This window comes from Empidonax traillii, unplaced genomic scaffold (assembly GCF_003031625.1).
Source record: "Empidonax traillii isolate 1590-97213 ecotype Southwest subspecies unplaced genomic scaffold, ASM303162v1 scaffold201:size1909950, whole genome shotgun sequence".
NCBI lineage: Eukaryota > Metazoa > Chordata > Aves > Passeriformes > Tyrannidae > Empidonax > Empidonax traillii.
The window spans coordinates 223,988-243,008 of NW_020955394.1; the positions used below are offsets into that span (position 1 = coordinate 223,988).

Below are 19,021 nucleotides of genomic sequence, written 5' to 3' on the forward strand. Positions count from 1 at the left end.
CCTTTATTCTACCCAAGGAATAAGCCTGGCCATCTGCTTTATGATTTTTCTTCCTCAGAGACAGTTTGACTACTGGGGGTTTTTTTGTGCAAATGGCATAAAACTTTGTTTTCCCTATTTCCCAGTTGTTTGCCTCTTCTTAGCTGTAGCAGCTTCTGACTGTACCAAACACACTGATTCTGAATGCTCCAAGAAACCCACTTACTCCAGCATTACTGTAACTGAGTTTTCTCATTTTGGCACATCAAAAAAATGACAAGCTTCGTACACAACTTCAGCAAGATCACATCTGAACATTCTGCTGCCCCCCCCCATGACATCTGATACCATAACATTTGTTCCACCATGTGTTGCTGGTCAATAACTCCTGGCAGGAGGTGACCGTCTTGTTCACTGTTCACAATTCCTTTTTTATTCCCACTGCTGCACTGCCAGCTGTTGTGCTGGTCACTCACAACTGCAGAAGAATCAGTTGGCCTTTTCCTAAACACTGTGAATGTTCCACCCCAGTATTCTGCATTTATATTTCTAATGATGAGATGGCACTTGACACAAAGAAAGCAGTCTGAGAGCAAACAAAGGGAATTTAGGGTTTTAAAAAAATCATATTAAAAAAAAGATGATCATGGAGAGGCTTTGAGGAATATGATCATCACTCCCCACAGCTCCTTATGATTACTGCCAAGACCATGAAAGCGCTCCAAATAATGTTGTGGGGAATGCTGTGATACCCACATGCAATGCAGGTCATCTTCTGTTCATGCAACCTGGCATTTGGAAAACCTATTGCATCAGCTAAGACAGCCAAGAGTGAATAATCTCTACTGAAATAGCTGTAAAGCTATGTTAGCACTTCCATGCTGGTTGCACCAGCATTTTCTGGTGTTGATCAAAGATATTCAAAATAAAATAAAAAACATTAGATGCTTTTTCCCATTAAGTGCTTTTGCCAGCTTTATGGATCTACCTACTCAGCTCACAACACGGGTGATAGTGAACTCCTAGGGAGGTCTCTGCTTGGACTTATCTTTGCTGAAACCTTTATGTATCCTCTTGACATGGTCAGGAGTTCCTCTGCTCAAAAAAAGACTCAAAATTTTAAAATCTGTTCACAGTTCCCCTAGGAAATCGATGATCCTGATGGGTACCTTCCAACTCAGTATATTCTGTGGTTCTGTGAAATGGAAACATGTTCTACCCATCCTCAGGTTCTTTGGCTTCACAACCGCTCACTTTTCTTTCTCCTCCAAAACTCCCTGCAAACGCCACTCACCTCCTGGCAGCTCCTCCAGCCTTGGCCTGCTCCCTCTGCTATCCACAGATAAAATTCCTCTTTTATTTGGCTTGTTTCATCTCCCTGGAATCCCATCCTCCCTTCCTATCTGCTTTGAGCCGCCAAGTCACTCATCATCCTTAAATCTCACCTTTAAACCTTCCTGCGTGATGTGGACTAGAGGCACCTGTGACAGGGACACTTTATAATATATATATGTATATATATATATATACACATATATAATTAAGAGAGAGTGGCTGTGAGGTGGAAATAGTCTGTATGAAAACAAGGTGTGGTGGATTGTCCCAGAGCCTCATGAGAAAAGAAAACAGAGACAAGCCTGTGACAGTGTAGGTGGCAAGGGACTCCACAGCTGCCTTCCTACAGGGCACATGAGGCGAGGGGGCTGCGGGTGAGAACCTGACCCCACCGAGCGCCCTGACCGCGCTCTGGCAGGAAACCTTTCCCCTCGCGGATCCGAAGGGCAGAGGGAGCGGCCGCAGGCGCACACACACAGGGGTTTATTTACAGAGAAATGAATTTATTTGCGGCGGGAGGAGGGCGGATGACGCCGTGCCGAGCTCGGCACCGCTGCCCGCTCGCCCTCCCGCCGCCGCGTTCGCCTCAGGTCACTCCTGAGGGCGGGGGGAGGGGGGGCGGGGGACGGGCCGCTGTCCCTTTAAACACCATCCCGTGGTTGACGTCGCCGCCGTCGCCTTGCCATAATTACTGTCGGGGCCGAGGCGCCGCCCCCTTTCTCCCCGCGGCCTCCCTTGCCGGGCTCGGCCAATCAGCGCCCGCCCGCGTCACTCCGAGGGCAACGAAACACGGAGAAAGGGGAAAAAAAAGTTTGGTGCGGAGCGAGCGGGGCCGGGCGGGCGCGGCGGGCCCGGCCAAGGTGAGCGAGCGCGGCGGGGCCGGGCCGGGCCGGGCAGCGGCGGTAGCTGCGGCCCCACACCGCGGCGGGGCAAGGTGTGTGGGGGGGCTGCGGCCGCCCGCCGCCCCCGGGGAGCGGCAGAGGGGCTGCGGGGAGAGTCGTGTCCCCCACCCCGGGCACCTCCGACCCCCGACCCGGCGGGCGCGGGGCTTGCGAGGCGGCGGCGGCGGCGAGCGCGGGGCTCTCTGCGGGTGTTTTTTTCTGCCTTTTTTGGTGGTTCCGTCGTCCCTCTCCCCACCCCCGGCGGGCGGCTGCGTGCGCAGGAGCCATCCCGGGGCAGAGGTGTTTGTACTCGTGTCCTTGGGTGGAAGGGAGAGGCAGAGCCGGCCCGTCGCCAGCGCTGCGCTGGCCAGGCCCTGCCCCGCACGGACCGCGGGGGTTTTGGGGGCCGTGGGGACCGGGCTGGACCCGGCGGCGGTGCCCTGTCAGACCCGGGGCTCCCCCCGCCTGGCCGGGCCTCGCTGCCCCTCGGGTGAGCCCAGAGCAGCGGTTCTGGCCGGTGTGGGGACAGGGGTACCGGGGATCCAAATTCAGCTGGGGTTGTGGCACCCCCCTGGTTAAGCCGGGGGTTAAAACTTAATACAGCCTGTGGTAGTTTTGAGTTTCGTGTGAGAAGTTGTTTTTGGTGTTGTGCTGGTGTTCACCAAGAACCCTGTGAAATTTAACCCACGCTTGACTCTAGGTAAAAAGCCTGGAGTGATATAGATAAGGGATGCAAAAATCCACTTGTGTTTCCACGGAATGTTAGGATTGGGGAATCTTAAGGGAAAAAAAAGGCAGCAGCCTTACTGTTAATAGCAACAACAGCTAAATACAGAAGCCTCCACCACGTGTGCTGATGTAATGTGGAGGCATTCAGCAAAACCATGGTAGTTGCTTCACCCCCTGCGTGGACTGACTTCAAGTGCACCGTTGTGTTCTGGAGTCCATTCCCCGAGTGTTTGTCCAGACTTGTCCTGTAATAGGTATCATTGCGTAAGAATTACGGGGAGCAAAGAGCGTGCCGAGTTTCTTTCACTCTTCTAAGGTTCTTTGCTTGCATCTTAACTGTGCCAAACTCTGTGTACGCTGGAGAGAGAAGGGCACAGCTCGGTAAGCTGCCCTGTGAGCTTCAGGGAAAAAAAAAATAAAGAAGAAATTATCCTCTTCCTCCTCCTACTTCCCAGCAAATGATTTTGTTTGTCTGATGTCATCTTAAATAATTTCTTGTCACAGAGTCCTTATCTGATCTGTGGATGACGGTAGCTCAACAATTGAGGAAGTAAAGTCCTTCCTTTGTCTCTTTCCTGTCTCTCCTCTAACTTTTATAGCTTTGCTCGATTTGTTTTTCTAGTGCTGAGGTACCTACACCTGTTGTTTATATTTATTATCACCTAATATAGAACAAGGGGGCTGGCTGTCTTCTGATCGGTTGTATATTTGTTCAGGCCAAAATAAGTATGTTTGGGGAGGATTTTTGTTTCTTATGATACTGCATAACAAAATGTATGTCATATCAGTGGCCTAATTTCTTGGGTTTACTACTCTGCAGTTAAAGAAGACATTCTTCAGTACTGGAGAAACTGTCTCCTGTATGTATTTCATAGAATACCTCTTAAAATATTTGTTTGCCATAAAAACCTGTGAATCATGTTAAATTTATTTTTAACTGTTATTATTTTACTTCTTGACTAATCTTGAATTTATGGTAAAAATGAACAACAGTGTGTGTGACATTGCATACTTTTAAGAGTGCGATCAAAGAATGTAAGTTTACATTTCAACTTCTTGTTGCTTCAGGGTCTCAGATGGCACAGTGAAAACCTTACACAAATAGCTTGAAAGAGATAGTGGCAAGTTATCAGAGGGAGAGTAGCATTAACACAAACTACTGAAAAGTTGCTATGGTTACAGATAAAGGTAATCCCTGTTTCTGTGAAAGTGTGTCGTTTTGTAACAGCTATATTAATCAGTCTGATTTCTGAGAGAATTGGAAGTATACAAACTTCTGGCTCTATTTTCTTGGCAGCTAATAGCTATGCAGCTTTTTCTATTTTTCTTTTTTTAGTACTGAATGGGCTATGACTTGCATTCAAGATACTTGATTTGAGCCACAAAGAGTATTACAGATTACATTTAAATGTACTTGGACCATGCTGAATTCAATGGAAACTGTAGTATGCTTATTTTTGCTCCACCCAAGAGGTACCTGATGTCAAGGAAATGTGTTTTTAAATGTCTAGATCCTTTTGCAAGGACTTTGAGTGAGGCAAGTGTTGTGGCCATCTATCACCAGAGGCCTTGGTGGTGCAGCTGCACAAGTTACAGTTCCATGTTCTGATTAAAAAGAACAAACAAAACCCAAAAAACTCCACCCAACCAACCAAATCACAGCCCCCCAAAAAACCTCAACAAACCCATGAACAAACCCCCTCAAACTAAACCAATGTGGCAACTGCTGAGAGATTGAGACCTGTTATGGATGTCCAGCTTTATAGTCCAGGGGGATACGAGCAGGACAAATGATTCTCTTAAGGGTTTATTCCCTACATAGGAGGAGGCGGTTGGGATTTAACATGAATGAGCAATAATTTCTCAGGTTAGCTAAGGTTTGGGTGGTTTGAGGCAGCTGCTAAAACTGCCAGGGGAATGTGTTTGTGTGCTGCTGTCCAGACAAGTCACCAGATCTCTCTGAAGACCTGGTATTTACCACGTGCGCCTCTTTGTTGTTTCCAGGTCGGAGTATTGCAGAGCAGTAGTACATCTTGGATTGAAAACAGCAAGAGGAATCTCAAAGTTCAAGATTATTGAAATCTCATCAGTCTGGTATGTTCTCTTTAAACTCCTGGAATAGCAAGTTGAATTCTTTGTGTGTGAGGGCCTCCTTAGTTACAGCTAAGGATAAGTTTCCTGGTAGGTTTCTAGGATCTTGGCTTTTCATCAGCAACTTAATTCTCGGGAAGTAATACACTACTAAGAACTATGACCTGTTTATTGCTGGGGTTGTGTAGAAGATTGTTTTTAGTACTGGTGATTGTAGCAGGACAATGAACCCCTGCTCCCAGAACCTTCAGTCAACATACACTCTGAACTTGTTTTCATCTTGCTTATCCAGTTTGGAAATTCCAGGTACTTATGCAGACTTTTAAAACTCAAGTCAGGTTGGAAAGGGGCTATTGCTAACAAACTCTGCAGAAGCTGTACACTAATGTATTGAAGAATGTGTAAGATATGAAAAGGAATGTTGGTTTCTTCACTCAGGGATTTTTTTTCCATTCTTTATGCAGACATTGCCCTTATGAAGTTAATGTTGTATGGGTTTGATAAAAAAATCAGCAATAATGTCTCAGAATAATTTCTCAAATGCTAATGTGCTTTTAAAATTGATGTATTTCCAAAAATACCCAGCAAGTTTGAGAACTATTGTTTATAAACAGGATTACAACATCTGAGAGTGTGAAAGGAATGAGAAGCTAAATACTACTTTCAAATCTGTCTCTAATAAGAAAAGCAAAGTCAGAACTATAATAATAAGAAATAAAAAGTTCAGCGCATTAGTGTTGACATAATTGACAACCAGAGGGTAAAGTCCTTTTCTCCAATGCCAGTTTGGTATGTGCACCCAGCAGATCAGTTTCTTTGCTACTTATTAACATGTACAGAACCAGAAGGTGTAATGTGTTCAAGACGGAAAAACAGGTGCAAAACACTGAAGAAAGCTCTTGTGGTTTATGCTGCTGTGTTGGGAACTGGACAGCGAGTAACCATCTCTCATCTAATCCCTGAACAGCTATCACATGTAGCTTTTGATCACTACTATTCTTGTCTCTGAACTGGTGACTTGAAGATGAAAGGCTCTGTTCTTGATCTTTTGAGCTGTCAAGTCCTCCAAACTTGCTGTCTTGTGTATGTGTGAGATTACGGAACAAATGGCCCTTTGGCTGTTCCATGATCACAATAGTCAAGTGAGAGTCAGGTGTTTTCTGTTACTGTCCTCAGTGTGAAGTTTGGGTAGCACCAAACTGTTTTTTTTTTTTTTTTTAACACTGCTGCCAAAGCTTCCCTGCTTAATGTTCTTGCAGCTGCAATCTGCTATTTTCAGGTTTTTTTCTGCATTGCCACAGATACTGTAAGAGTAGCAGAGGCTTAACTTAAGCCTGGACGTGAAAATGGTGCTTCTGCATTTTCTCCAGAAAGTATGTGTGTTTACAGGGAAAATAAGTGGGTTTTGTGCAGAAACTGACACTAAAAAATTAAGTTATTTTAATGTCTAGTTTCACTAGGTCTCCTTCAGCATGGGATAATAACTTGAATAGCAATTTTGTTATGCTCAGATTCCTAACATCTGGATACAGATTTCTAATCCAGTGATCTAGGGAACCTAGTTTGGATACCCCACTTAGCAGATGATGCCTGGATCTTCACTTTTAGGAGGATGGCAAACCTCCTTTGGGGCATTTGTGGTATTACTGACAATTGTGTTGTGTGGGTGGGTTTGTTTTGGTTTTGAATGAGATGAGGTAAGCAAATCTGGGTGGTCAGTGCTGGAGGGAGGAGAATGTGCTTTGCCATCCTCCTTGTGTTCTGGGTGAGCCATGCTCTTGCTTATCAGAGGCTGGCCAAGCTTCTGCCAGCCCAGAGACTCGGAGGCAGGTGGAAGGGGCTGATGAGTACCAGAGTTGGGCTGTGGGAGTCGGCCAGACTGTGTGACGGGGGGAGAGGTGGGGCAGAAATGTCTCCCTCCTAGTGATAAGAGCTCCGAGTTGCCTGTGTAACAGAAGCATGAGCTGAAGTGTGTGATGTTTTATGATAAAAATTACTTTTTGTTGCTGTTGCCAGGTGGTGAGACTGCTGTGATAGCATACATGTAGACCTGGAAACCTTTGGGGTAGTGTGTTTTGTTTTGTTTTTTTTTTTCCCTCCTTTTGAAAGTACCCAAACAACAACACTTACTTTAGGGTTCTTGGGTCTTCTAACCCTAGGCAGTTTGGTTGGTGCGATTCGTGACTTGTGCTGCTGTTTTTATGGGCCTAAAGTTAATGCGTTCTAAATTGAAGCTTTCCAAGATTGGTTACTGTGATACCTAAGGGACACTTTACTGGTCTGTTTTGTTTGTGTGAACTGTGTTCTTGGTTTTGATTGCTTAGATAAGAGTTGGTCAAAAAACTGTCATGTAAGTGTGACCTCAGAGTTATCCTCAGGGGACCTGAGATTAACCTCCAGCAGTGCTGGCTCTGGCAGGGCACTGAATTCAGATGCAAGGGTTAGGGTCTGGCCCTTTCAGCTTATATTTTAGGTACTGTGGGGGAAATTATGTGAATATTGTTAATTCTATGCTTGCTTCTTGCATAGCAACTTACAGCTGTACCAACTGCTGCTTTTCAGTCCTATTTGAATTTGTGGCATGGTAGGTTGCTCTAAAAGAGAAGGTAACACAAAATGTGCTATTTCACAGTTTTAGAGAATGAAATATCCTTCCTGAAGGTGTTTTTAATGCTCTTTTTGGTGTTTCACAGCTCAAGGGAGTACTTAGCTGTAAATATTTTTTTGTGTGGTATTTGCAGTAACGCAGAATGCTAAACTGCCTTGGACGTTTTAATCTGTATTAGGGAAGTTAAAACATCCCCATTTTGTGGTATTGGCAGTGGGTGAATTAAGGCAAAGCAGGCAGCTCCAGCACTGTGAGAAGAAAGGTGGCAAGAGCCAGAAACAAGGAGGAGTCTGCGCAGGATAAAAACAACCCGAATATGTTTATGCCGACAAGTGCTATATCTTCCTCTAGCTTAATATTTTTAGTTATTTTACAGTAAACACATGAAAATGTTTTATGCAAGGCAGCCTTGCTGCCCAGATAAGTCTTGTGTAACTATGATGATACTTTGTGGGTGCTGGAGGGAACACCGTGTTGTGGCTCTTCCTCGTGTTGCTTATTTGGAATGGGGCAAGGTTTGTCTCAAACCAGGTGTCAGATCTGCCCTTGTGAAATATTTATCAAGCCTTGTTTTGTGTTTACTCTTCTTTTCAGTGGATAGATGGGTAGGGAACCAGATCAGTATTTGCACTGAGGAAAAAGAAACACTTTTAATCTAAGGATTAAAAGGACAGGGTTTTGTCTAGTGCTGAGGGGAAGCTCTGCCGTGAGAAACGCTGTTGCCACAACGTGACCAGAATCTTGCAAATTTGTTCAGCCGAGTGAAGCCTGAATAAGCACAAAAAGTTTCTGGCAGGAGCCGTGGTACCTTGTGGGATGGAGACAGTCACTTCCTGCGGAGCTCCTGCTGACTCATGCTTTAAATGGGTGGAAGTCTTTGGAACCGGCCACCCGATGTATTTTTAGCCGGGGTTACTAATTTATATAGTGCGATCGGCCTCCCAGGGCAACTCCAGTCACCCTTAAAGCGCGGATGGGCTCCAAACCCACATCTAATTTTATCCCCCGAAATGGAGCAAGCGGCAGTTGTGTAATTGCCGCGGGAGAAGAGAAGGTGCTCTGCTGTCCCCCCACCTCGGTCCCCCTGGCCGGGGGGGCTGTGTGCCGGGAGGGGTGGGCGCCCCGCATGTCCCGGGGGGCCGTGCCGGGGGCCGTGGGCTGTCACGGCGGGAGCGGGACGCTGCCCCTTTAAGAGCGCGCGCCGGGGGTGCCCGAGCCCGCCCAGCCTAACCTGCTAGCGAGGAAAAGTTCTTTGCGTGACGGACGGGCCGTTCCACCAATCGGCGAGCGCGCTCCGACTGGCGGGGCGGGACCCCACCTGTCTCGGCCAATGGGAGCGCGGGGGCGGGGCCCCGGGGTAGGTTGCGCCGAAGTGCAGCTCCAAGTGAAGTTAATCTGGGGTGAAGCGAGCAGAGAATTGTGCAGATCTTGGTGGTAGGAATTTTGCGGTTCTAATCGCGTCGTGTGGCGTCGTTCCGCCCGCCGGGGCAGCGGAGTTCATGTGCGTGGGGCTTTCCCTTCGTCGTTTCGCTCGCTAATGATGGCAGGATATTAACATTTATGCAGGGAAGCAGAACAAAAGGGCTCTTTAGACAGGAAATAAGGTGCTGAGAGAGGCTCAAACTTGACCGAGTTTCTTTTGTCATCTGTCGGCTTGCACCGGGTGTTCTGGCGTGGAAGAATCGAGTGGTTCCACATTATCTTATGGAGAAATGTTAATTCTAAAATAGCGAGGATAATGCTGCTGTTTTGGAGTTACACAATGTTACAGGAAGAGAGCTCGATTTTAACTCTAACTTCCCTGATTCTGATGAGATTGGAGGTAACTAATTATGACAGCTGCTGTGGGATTATTCAGTGATAGCATTTGCTCCAAGTCGTTTGTCTTAAATTGTCCTTTGTTGTATCACTGAAGGCTGCTGTGCTGTTGTCTGTGTGTTTGTTCTTGATGAGATGAATGTCTCACAGGTCTTTAGCGTTTGGAACAAAGATATGTAAAAACTATGTAAAACATGGCAATTTTTCTCTTTTTTAATACATTTTATAGGGTGTCTGGGTCTGCCAGAGCTCTGATTACAAACACAGGCAGGAAAATTAAGTGTTACTGCTGTGTTAGAGCTACTACCCTTCCAGCCAAAAAAAAAAAAGAAAAAAGGGAAGGGGGACTGTATTTTTTTTTTCTTTTGAGAAAGGTCAGAATCTCTTTGAAAACCTGTATTGCCTAATGATAACAGGTGTTTTATTTGAGGGAAGATTATTTTCGGTTTGTGTACCAGGTTGATAATATATGGTATTTTTAGTGACACTTTGCACAGCCGAAAGGGCTTCAGGAACAGGAAAAGTATGATTTGCCACGGGTGGCATGGGATAGGGTGAGAGGGGGGAGAGCAGGAAGTGGCGAGGCAGGAAGCAAGGGGGGGTTCAGATGAAATAGAGACTTTCTTTTAATTAACCATCCTTTCTGTATCTTTGACAAGTATGTTAGATGAGGCCTTGTCCAAAACAAGGCTTTCAGATTGGGAAATGTATTTTCTTACTTCCCTAAATATTTCCTGATTTTTGTGAAATTACTTGTGTGTCAATATACAGCTGCTCCTGGGAATTGGAAAGAAATAACTCGTGTCTCTAATACTTGTTGAGTCTGAGGAGTTTGATAGGTTTTGCATGATTAGTCATGGTGATAGAGGAATGGATGTGAAAATTGAGCAACAGTCTTCCAAATGACCGTGGAAAGCAATTGCTTAGACCTCTATTGAATGTAAACAAGTGTTATTTTTAAAGGATACCTCATTCTTTCAGTTTTACATTGAGCCATTCTGTTTTTGCCCAAAATACTGGGTATGGATTACTTTTACATATGTCAGAGTCTTGACACACTGGCATCTTGCCGTGGTCCAGTGGCTTATAGGTCTGAATCACTAATTCACTCTTGTCATCTGTTTTTACCTGTTTATAACACTTTTAAATGTTCTATATTTAAACCCTGGAAATAGTATTTTAGAATGAGCAGTGACTATGTATGGTCTTTTAGCTCAGAGGTGGGACAGATCTCCTGTACCAGGGGAGATGTTTAAGACCAGAATACATAAGCAGTTAAATACCTGGATTTTTATTCATTTTTTAACTTGAATGTGATGCTAGGCCTAGACAAGGTGACTAGATCAGGTGTATGAGGTTAGGACAAGAAGAATAATAAACTTCACTCAAATTTCTGTAGACTTGTGATATGTGTATTGAAATTGCTGAAACAAAAGGAAGCCAACTAAAGTATTTGTGTGCTATTAAATATTACATTTAACCAAAAGCTGGTTTTGCTTAGAACAAGAAAAAGCTGCTTACATGAGGTAACTTGGTTCCTGTCGCTTGATCACTGAGCAACCATTCTTGGGTCCCCTCTGCCCCCCAACTTAGTAAAGTTGTATTATCTGGGACCAGTTTTCCTGATTTATTCAACACAGGAGTGAAATGTTCAACTCTCCAGCCACATGTATACAGTTCTAATGCAGGCTGTTTGTAGAAAGCAAATATGCCCTAAAGGATAAACACACCACTTAGCTGGCACAGCTGTACAACTTCTGTATTCAGGCTACAGCAAATGTTTCTTGCCTGCATTCAAAGCCGTTGCTGGCAGGACCTGTGTTGTCCCTGCACGGCGATTGGTTGTTCCAGCATTTCTTGTTCATAAAAACCTTCTCCTGCACATGCTCCATCTGCAGATCTTAAACACTGTGAATGTGTTGTGTGCTGTGGGATTTATGTGTCTGCTTCTTGTGCCAGGATGGAATATACATCTCTGATGGGAGAAAGAGGTTCTTAAAAGTGACTGTAGCTCTGTGTACAAAATGCAGGACTGAATTCTGTCTCCCCTGTTTATGAGGCAGAGGATGTCTGTGCCCTACAGGTCACTGTCTGCTGGTGGCACTGCCCAGTGTCATGAGTTGGTTGGCCCAGCATGAGCTGGGATGGTGACCACGCTTTCTGGGTCTGCCCAGTGCTGCTTTGAGCAGGATGCTCGTCTGCCATGCGCTGATCTCTGTAAAACATCCCTGAGCCTTAGGGAGGGCAGATGCCCACCCTGCAAACAGGGATGTGGGCTTTGGATCCCCCCCTGGGTGTTGGGTGCTCCCTGCCACTCTCCAGCAGAGTGGGTTCTGTAAGCACTGGAGGCAAAGCCTGGCTCAGATTGTTCTAAATTAGTGGCTCGAGCCAACCCAACTGGCTCTTTTCCCCTCCTCTTCCTCCCCCAGTTTCCCAAGTGGTTTAGTGATCATTTCTGCTAATTGCCCTGTGCCCAAGGCACAAGGGAGGGGGGAGAAGAATAATGACATCCCAGAGAGTGTCAGCATATCCAAAAAAGGGTCACCTGCCCATGGTTTTAGATGTGGAGTTTGGCCTCTGAGTAGTTTTCTTGCAGTTTCTAGGAAAGGGGTGAGATGAGGAGGTGTGATCAGCGCAGCAATGCTGTTGCAGGGCAGATTGGTGCTCCAGGACCAGCCCTCTCCCGCAGATACAAGGGCTCCTCAGGAGATAGTTGTCCCTCTGTGGTGTGCAGCTCACTCTGGGTGGGGCAGATCATCTGGCCAGTGATGTTTACACTGTAATAAGGTTTTGTGAAAATAAGCAGTTAATTAAACATGACCTACAAACGAATAAAAATAGCTTGGATCTGAATTCTTGCTTTAAAATCTATTTAACAGGGGCATGAAACATTTGGGATTTTTAAACCTGCTTGGGTTTTTTTTACCTTTAGAAATATCAGGAACATTAAGTCCTTCCCTGTTCTTGTTGGATCTCTGATGTGTCATAAGCTTCTCAGCCCTTAATTGAAGGGGTGGGGTGGTATATTTTTAACAGATCCCTCCTTCCAAGTGTGTTTATAGGGCTTTTGAGCTAAACAGAGATTAGCAAAAACAAAGCTTTGACAGTGCAAAAATTGTTTCTCCTCAATCAAGTTGTGGTTTTCTGCTCATTCTCCAGTTGTTGGCAAAAATCTGATGTTTTTTCATTTGAAAAGTAACTTTTTGGCTATTAAATTATGCATTAAGAGATAAACTGAGTTAAATCCTAACCTGATCCATCTTCTGCTCCATTTAGATCAACTTAAGACAGTCTTTTGAGTATTACTTAGACAAATGAACACCCTCGTTTGAGTATTTCCTAAAAATAGCTCCTTTTTAAGCAGCAGTTTGATTAAATGCACAGTTCTTCCTTTAACTTAATGCTTCAGCAATCTTGCAGAAGCTCAGGCTGTCTCCATGCTAAAGACCACCCCTGCTCAGCCGTTCTGCCCTGCCAGGATGCATTTGCATCACAGGACTAACCTTCAGGATATGGTATTTGTCAGACTGAAACATAATAGTCCTGTATCTGGAGAACTAAACTATAAACAGTGTGGCTGCCTTGGCAGGCCCCGGCAACCACCCCAACAGTTTAACTAGCCCAGGGTGTGAGACAACACTGTGCCCGGGTGTCCTGTGATTCACGATGCTAATGCACCTTTATCTATGGGAAGGATTAGGGAAACAAATATAAACTTAATAATCAAATTGGAGTGGGAGCTTAGTAGCGGTGTTTCTGAGCACAGAAGCGAGGCACTTTCAGTTCATTTAAACATTTTGCATTGGATGTGGGACTGAAGTTTTCACCATTAGCTTGAACAACACAGCAGCCTGGATGGTTTTCATGTGTGTGCCATGGAGTATAATTGGGCTGATGAAAGAAGAATATTGCATGGGGAAGGCAGGCATTTTCCACTTAAATTGTCTTAAATTGTGTTTGGGGCAAGAGACAAGAGGGAACCGCTGCTTCTGCAGGCAGAACTTTTAGAATTTTGTACCTAAATTGGACATATTAATGCATTTTTATACAGAAGGTTATATCTAATTTAGATTGTCAGAAGAAAAAATTTGAGTTGTTGATCATGCTGGTTTTGAGGATGGGTTGGCAGAGGATAAAAAAATAAAGGATAAAAATTGTTTCTCTACTACCCCACATATGAATTTAGCATGTTTTTCTAAAATCATATAGAATCAAGGCCTTCATACAATGCAATGTAGTCATGTACCAAAATGTTTTCTGTGCAACAGAATGACCTTGCATTGGTATCTGTGTCATTATCAAGGTAGGGGCATAAGAAGTGTTTGTAGATTGTTCTTTCTGCCCAGCTCCTTTAGAATTGGGTAAGACACTTAGGAGATAGCTTTTGTTGCTGATTCAGGAGACTTTCCTAAGTGATTTCACCAGAATTCTCATGTTGGGATTATCCTATCCAGACATCATGCTAGTATGACGTACTGTTGGGTATTTCTGTTAAGTCCTTGAATAAAGTGATTTTAAAGGTATTAACTAGAAGTAGTTGTAAAACAAATGTTGTCCAGGTGAAAAGTGGCAAGAAAAGTAATTTTTTAATGGTTTATGATAGCAAAAACATTTGAGTATTAGTTTGCAAAACAACCAAAACAAAACAAAAAAACCCCCCCACACAAAAAAAACCACCAAAAAACAAACAAACGAACAAACAACAACAACAACAACAAAAAAACAAAACAAAAAAACCCAAAACAAAAAAAAACTGTGGCAACATGGAAGGACTTACCTGGAATGCTCTTTAGGGAAGAGGCTTTAGAATTGCTCAATAGGATTGTTTTGAATATCAGCATATTTTCATGGGGTTTGTTTAAAGTATCCTGGGAGAGGAGGAAAGCAGCATTAGTAACAATAGGCCAAGGTAAGTGTATTATTAGTTACATAACAAACAAATTGTCAGCTGAGTGTGACAAACCATGCAGGGGCTGAGACTGGGAGTGCTGAGATCAAGGAGTGTTTGATTTGTTGTGGAGTGTCCTGGCAGCTGGGCATGAATTTTTTGCCTTCTTAGTAAGTCCAGTCAAACTTGGTGCTTTGATTGTGATTTAAAGCTCCTGTGCATAGCAGTGGAGTAATTGGCTTTAAATTTTTTTTCTTTTAATAAAACAACAAAAAAATCTTATTTCACACTCTAGTCACTTGGTTGATTGTGTTGCCTTCTTGCATTTGCTTTTCTCTTACTTGGTGTCTGTCAAACTTTTGGCTGTTGTCTGTGGTCTCTCTTTCTACAAGAATTAACTTGTTATTCTGCAAAGTCATAAAGTGGCTGTGACCCATGGTCTTAAGTTTATACCTCGTCATTCTGTATATAAATAAATCCCTGATTAGTTGCTACCTACTTATCCTTCTGTCTTCAACGTCAGATCCCCCATTGCACAATCGGAAATTGTCTGCTCTGAAGAACACCTGTGTCCTTGCTGCAGCTCTGGCACCTTGATTTCTCAAACTGGCAAGGCCTGAGATGAAGAATTTATTGAAACCTCTTTGAATGGCCTGAGAACTCTGTCTGGTGGACTTACACAGGGTGGCACATACAGTGTAGAATGTGCATTGCAGGGTTATGGGTTAAAATTAATGATATTTTTTTTTATTTTTTATGTAAGAGATACAAATATTCTTCAATGGTTGTGTGGGGATTTTTTGTCTTCGCAAAAGGGATGTGAGACAGAAGGGATTTCTGGGAGACGGTGTAGAGGCATTCGGCTTTTTTTTTTTTTTTCAATAGTGAGGACATGGTGCCTGTGAGTACATCTTCAGGCAGGCTAAAGAGCACTGTTCTTGCTGATGTCCCTCTTGTTTATGACCTTACACCATAATAAAAGGGAATATATTATGCTCTTTTTCCACTGTTTCCTGATAGAAGCCCTTTTGGCCAATGTTGGTGAATGGAAGGGAACAAGCACCCTGGTAGAAAGCCACAATTGCTGACAATTGAACTTCAATATCCTGTGAGCAGTTTTTTGTTCCCTGTTTATCCATTCTAAAGTGTGATATTGGCTTTAATATGTCATAATTGGAGATCTGCCTTGTATTTTTCTGTTTGTCTACTTTTCCTTTATATCATGAATTTTCCTTTCTCTAGAAAAGTGCTGTTACTTCATGTGTCAATCTCTTCTCTGGCAGAATACAATCACTATGGCAAGAGTATAAAAGGAGAAGTCAGATCTACTTCAAGGGTTATTGTTCAAAATGCTTCTAAAAATGTAAATTTCTGTTTATGTGGCTTGAGGAAAAAGGGGAAATCCCATGCCACTACTTAACAGCTTGGCCTTTTGGATACAAGTCCTCCCTTGAAGCCATTTATAGCTTTATTTTTCTGTGTAGAATTGTAGGGAAAAAAACTCTGTACAAAGGTAGCATCATAATAAATGGGGGGATTGGCATCCGGCCATGCTATTTTTAGGCAATTGTGCTCTTAACTTGCTGATCTCAGTGTTCTGGACAGTAAGTGGGGGAGACATTGTACTAGAAATGTGTGCTCACACAGCTGAATCTTGTCTGGAAACAGAATGAATAGCAGACTTCCAGGAGAGCAGTTTATGGAGCTGCAGCTGGAGTATTAGTAGGTAAAAAGGATGCCCTGGTGATTAAAGCACAATGTTTGCAACGCAGACTTTTACTCGAAAGCTGTCAGCTCTGGCTTTCTCCTCAGTTGAGGAACTGAAATATGTGCAGTCTGTTCTGTATGGATTTAGGGAAGAAGTGTAAAAAACTATTTTCTGTTCCATGGTGGCAGTGGGGGAAGAAATGCCAGTTGTCCTCAGTCAAGTTGCTTCCAATATTTAAGCGTTTCTCAAACAGCGTAATGACCTCCCCATCTAAGCAAGTGGTGTAGTTTTGGAAACCTTCAGAAAGGAACGTGTCTCACAGCAAATTTCTGATTGTTCCTTTGTCCCTTAGCCTACCCATTGTCTTGGGTTGCTAAAGCTGACACAAGGCAATTCTTACTAATTTTCACTCTGACCTTGTTTCACTCTTGGTGATGTGTTCATTTTTGCTTGGTTTAAGCTGTGAGTGAATCTTTGCCTGAGTTCAGTTCTGTTACTAGCATGGGAGGTTCACCTTTCTCCTGCAGTGCACGGGTTAGCTTTGACTCCTCTGGCAGAGAGCTGCACCATAAACCGCATACAAGAGCCAATCCAAGCTTTTGAGGAATGAAGTCTTCAAGGTAGATCAGTTCCTGTCCCAGCAGTTCTGTGGCAGAGCTGTCCAAAACTCCAAATTACCTGTATCATGAAACCATTGCATTGGTCGCATATAAATACATATTGAATGCATGTGTATGAGTCACACTTGGACGTTTACACATTCCCTTGTTTCAGGTAGCATAAAGTAGCAGTTGAGGGGAAACTAAGGAAAGATGCAAAACTTTGTAGTGTGACCAGTTGGTGTATTCATATATTTGGTGAAACTTGACAACACAGTAAAGTGTTGGATAAATACGAGTTGCCCAGCATGGTGCTGCTGATCACCTATATTTTCCTATGCTTTGTGCAGGGTGTTAAGTTTTCATCTGTAGACATCCAGTAATTTGTTTGGAATTGTGTAAGTTGGCTTCCCTGGTGATTGAAATAATAATTAAGGGATAAAAAAAACAACAACAAAACCCCCTAGAATAGCATTAAGGTTAAAAGAAAGTAGCATCCTTAAGTCCCTTGACTAAATTTAAGTGTGTTGCAGAAGATGAGGAATGCAGCTTTGCCACAGGGAATGTCATACTTACACCTCTTACACTGAAAACTTGTCCTTAAATACCCTCTTTGTTTGGTCAGGATTTAGCTTTAGGTTGAGCTCCCCATCAAACCACAGTAAGGGTATTGTATAATTCTGAACACCTAAATTAGACATAGTGCATAATTCTAAATAGAGCTGCACATCATACATGATAATCACAGTGTTCTTTGGAGTTAAGCTGAATTCAAGATGCCCTAAGCAGAAATGATGATGATGATTGTTTTATTTATTAACACACAGGAACCCTGATATTAGAGCAGGAGCTCCCTTAGCATTAAGCCCACGTAGAACTGTAGCATTATAAGCTAATTAAAATTCTACATACTGCTGTTTATAAAAACAAATTATAACATGTTTTATGCCTACTGTCAGTTCTCAGCAACAGGTGCTTTGTTAACAAGAAGCTGTCTATTTTGGGAACTCGTGTTAAAGCGGCTTTTATCTCTTCTGGGTTTGATATGCTTAAAATAAGTGAAACTCATGCTCTATTGAGAGAAGATTACTTATTCACTGAAGCTCAAAAGAAGCGATTACTGAATCTATATCTATTCTTTCAGTAATTATGAGGGTAATCTTGTAAGTGTTTGAATCTTCTTACAGATTATTCTTCATCAGCGTGTAAAGTAAAACCTGTTTTAGAATACAACATTAAAGATAGTTTATGGAGTTGCTTTCCTGCATCCATTAAACTTTGGCCTGTTATTTTAAAGAAATGTAGAGAATTCTAGAATCTCTCGGTTCTAATTTTATACAACCTCTGATTTCTGAAATGACCAGCCTCAAAATATGATGCTGAAGAAAGGAGAATGTAGCCCTGTCTGGTCTGTTTCAGAGTAACCTTTCTTATCTTTTATAGAGCATTTTAAAAGAAGGCATTTCTTTACTGACGGATTTCAAGTAAACCCTAAATTTTTAGGGCTGTGTAGAAATGCAAAGGGCAACTCAAGGATTCCTGCAGTACTTGAATGCCAAAATACAGGTATGAGATGGCACAAACTCCAGAGGAAACAAAAGGGCTCCTCGAGCAGTATCTGCAACTTGTGCAGCTCGACACCGGTTCAGCCACACAGGATGAAAACTGTGGCTTGTGTGAGCTGACTTAGCAGACTGCTGAGAAGCAATTACTGAGATGGTTTGATTTTTGTAATGGGTGTAACTCCTGAATTTTTATTTCTCTTGAGCAGAGACGCCAGAGCAAGCACTCCCTAAAAGTGTGCTCTTTTAATAGTGTCTGGGTATCCCATCACAAGTGTAACTTCGTGTAAGGTTTCTGTGGCAGTCTCATCTCAGACAGCCATTTTCCAAAAATGGGCCTGCTGAGCCTGTCTGCCTCTAGCCTTAAATTTTGTGCGATCTGGGCAGGCTAAACTTCAGTTCAACCTCATATTTTGGGAAAAAAACACTGTCCTCTGGGTTGTGTATGGACACACAGTGCTTTGAGTAGGACAGCATGACCAGTGGGGTGGCTGGCTGGTGTCCTCTGTGTTCCTCCGATACACTTCTTGGGCTTCTCTCACCACGACTCCCCAAAGATACCAGATTAAAACCAGCTTCCCAAAACACGAGACATGTTCTTGTCTTGTTGACTTTTTTTTGTCTGGAATTCTTCAGAAACTGTCTTTGCTTTGTACAGAACAGTTATATTTACTGTGTTGCTCTTAGTACTTTTAATGTTTAACTAGTTATCTTTATTGAAGGTCCCTGTCATGTCTCGCTGTAAAAAAGCGTGTCCAGCCCAAGGGTTATTTGCTGGTTTTTCTCTTGGACCTAAGAAGGGACTTTGTGGTGTGTGTGTTTT

At 43.4% G+C, this 19,021-nt stretch overlaps 1 protein-coding gene across 2 annotated transcripts in view; it reads left to right on the forward strand.

The window, feature by feature from the left end:
• The first annotated feature begins 2,079 nt into the window (after window positions 1-2,079).
• The window catches only part of ZFAND6 (zinc finger AN1-type containing 6), a 36,373-nt gene continuing 19,431 nt past the window's right edge, over window positions 2,080-19,021 (forward strand). Inside the window, exons 1-2 of one of the 2 annotated variants that reach the window (XM_027887003.1) lie at window positions 2,080-2,174; window positions 4,929-5,018. The gene's annotated coding sequence lies outside the window, so the exon portion shown is untranslated. Of the gene's footprint in view, window positions 2,175-4,928; window positions 5,019-8,986; window positions 9,058-19,021 lie in introns of those variants that run through there. The other variant, XM_027887002.1, reaches the window with a different exon arrangement.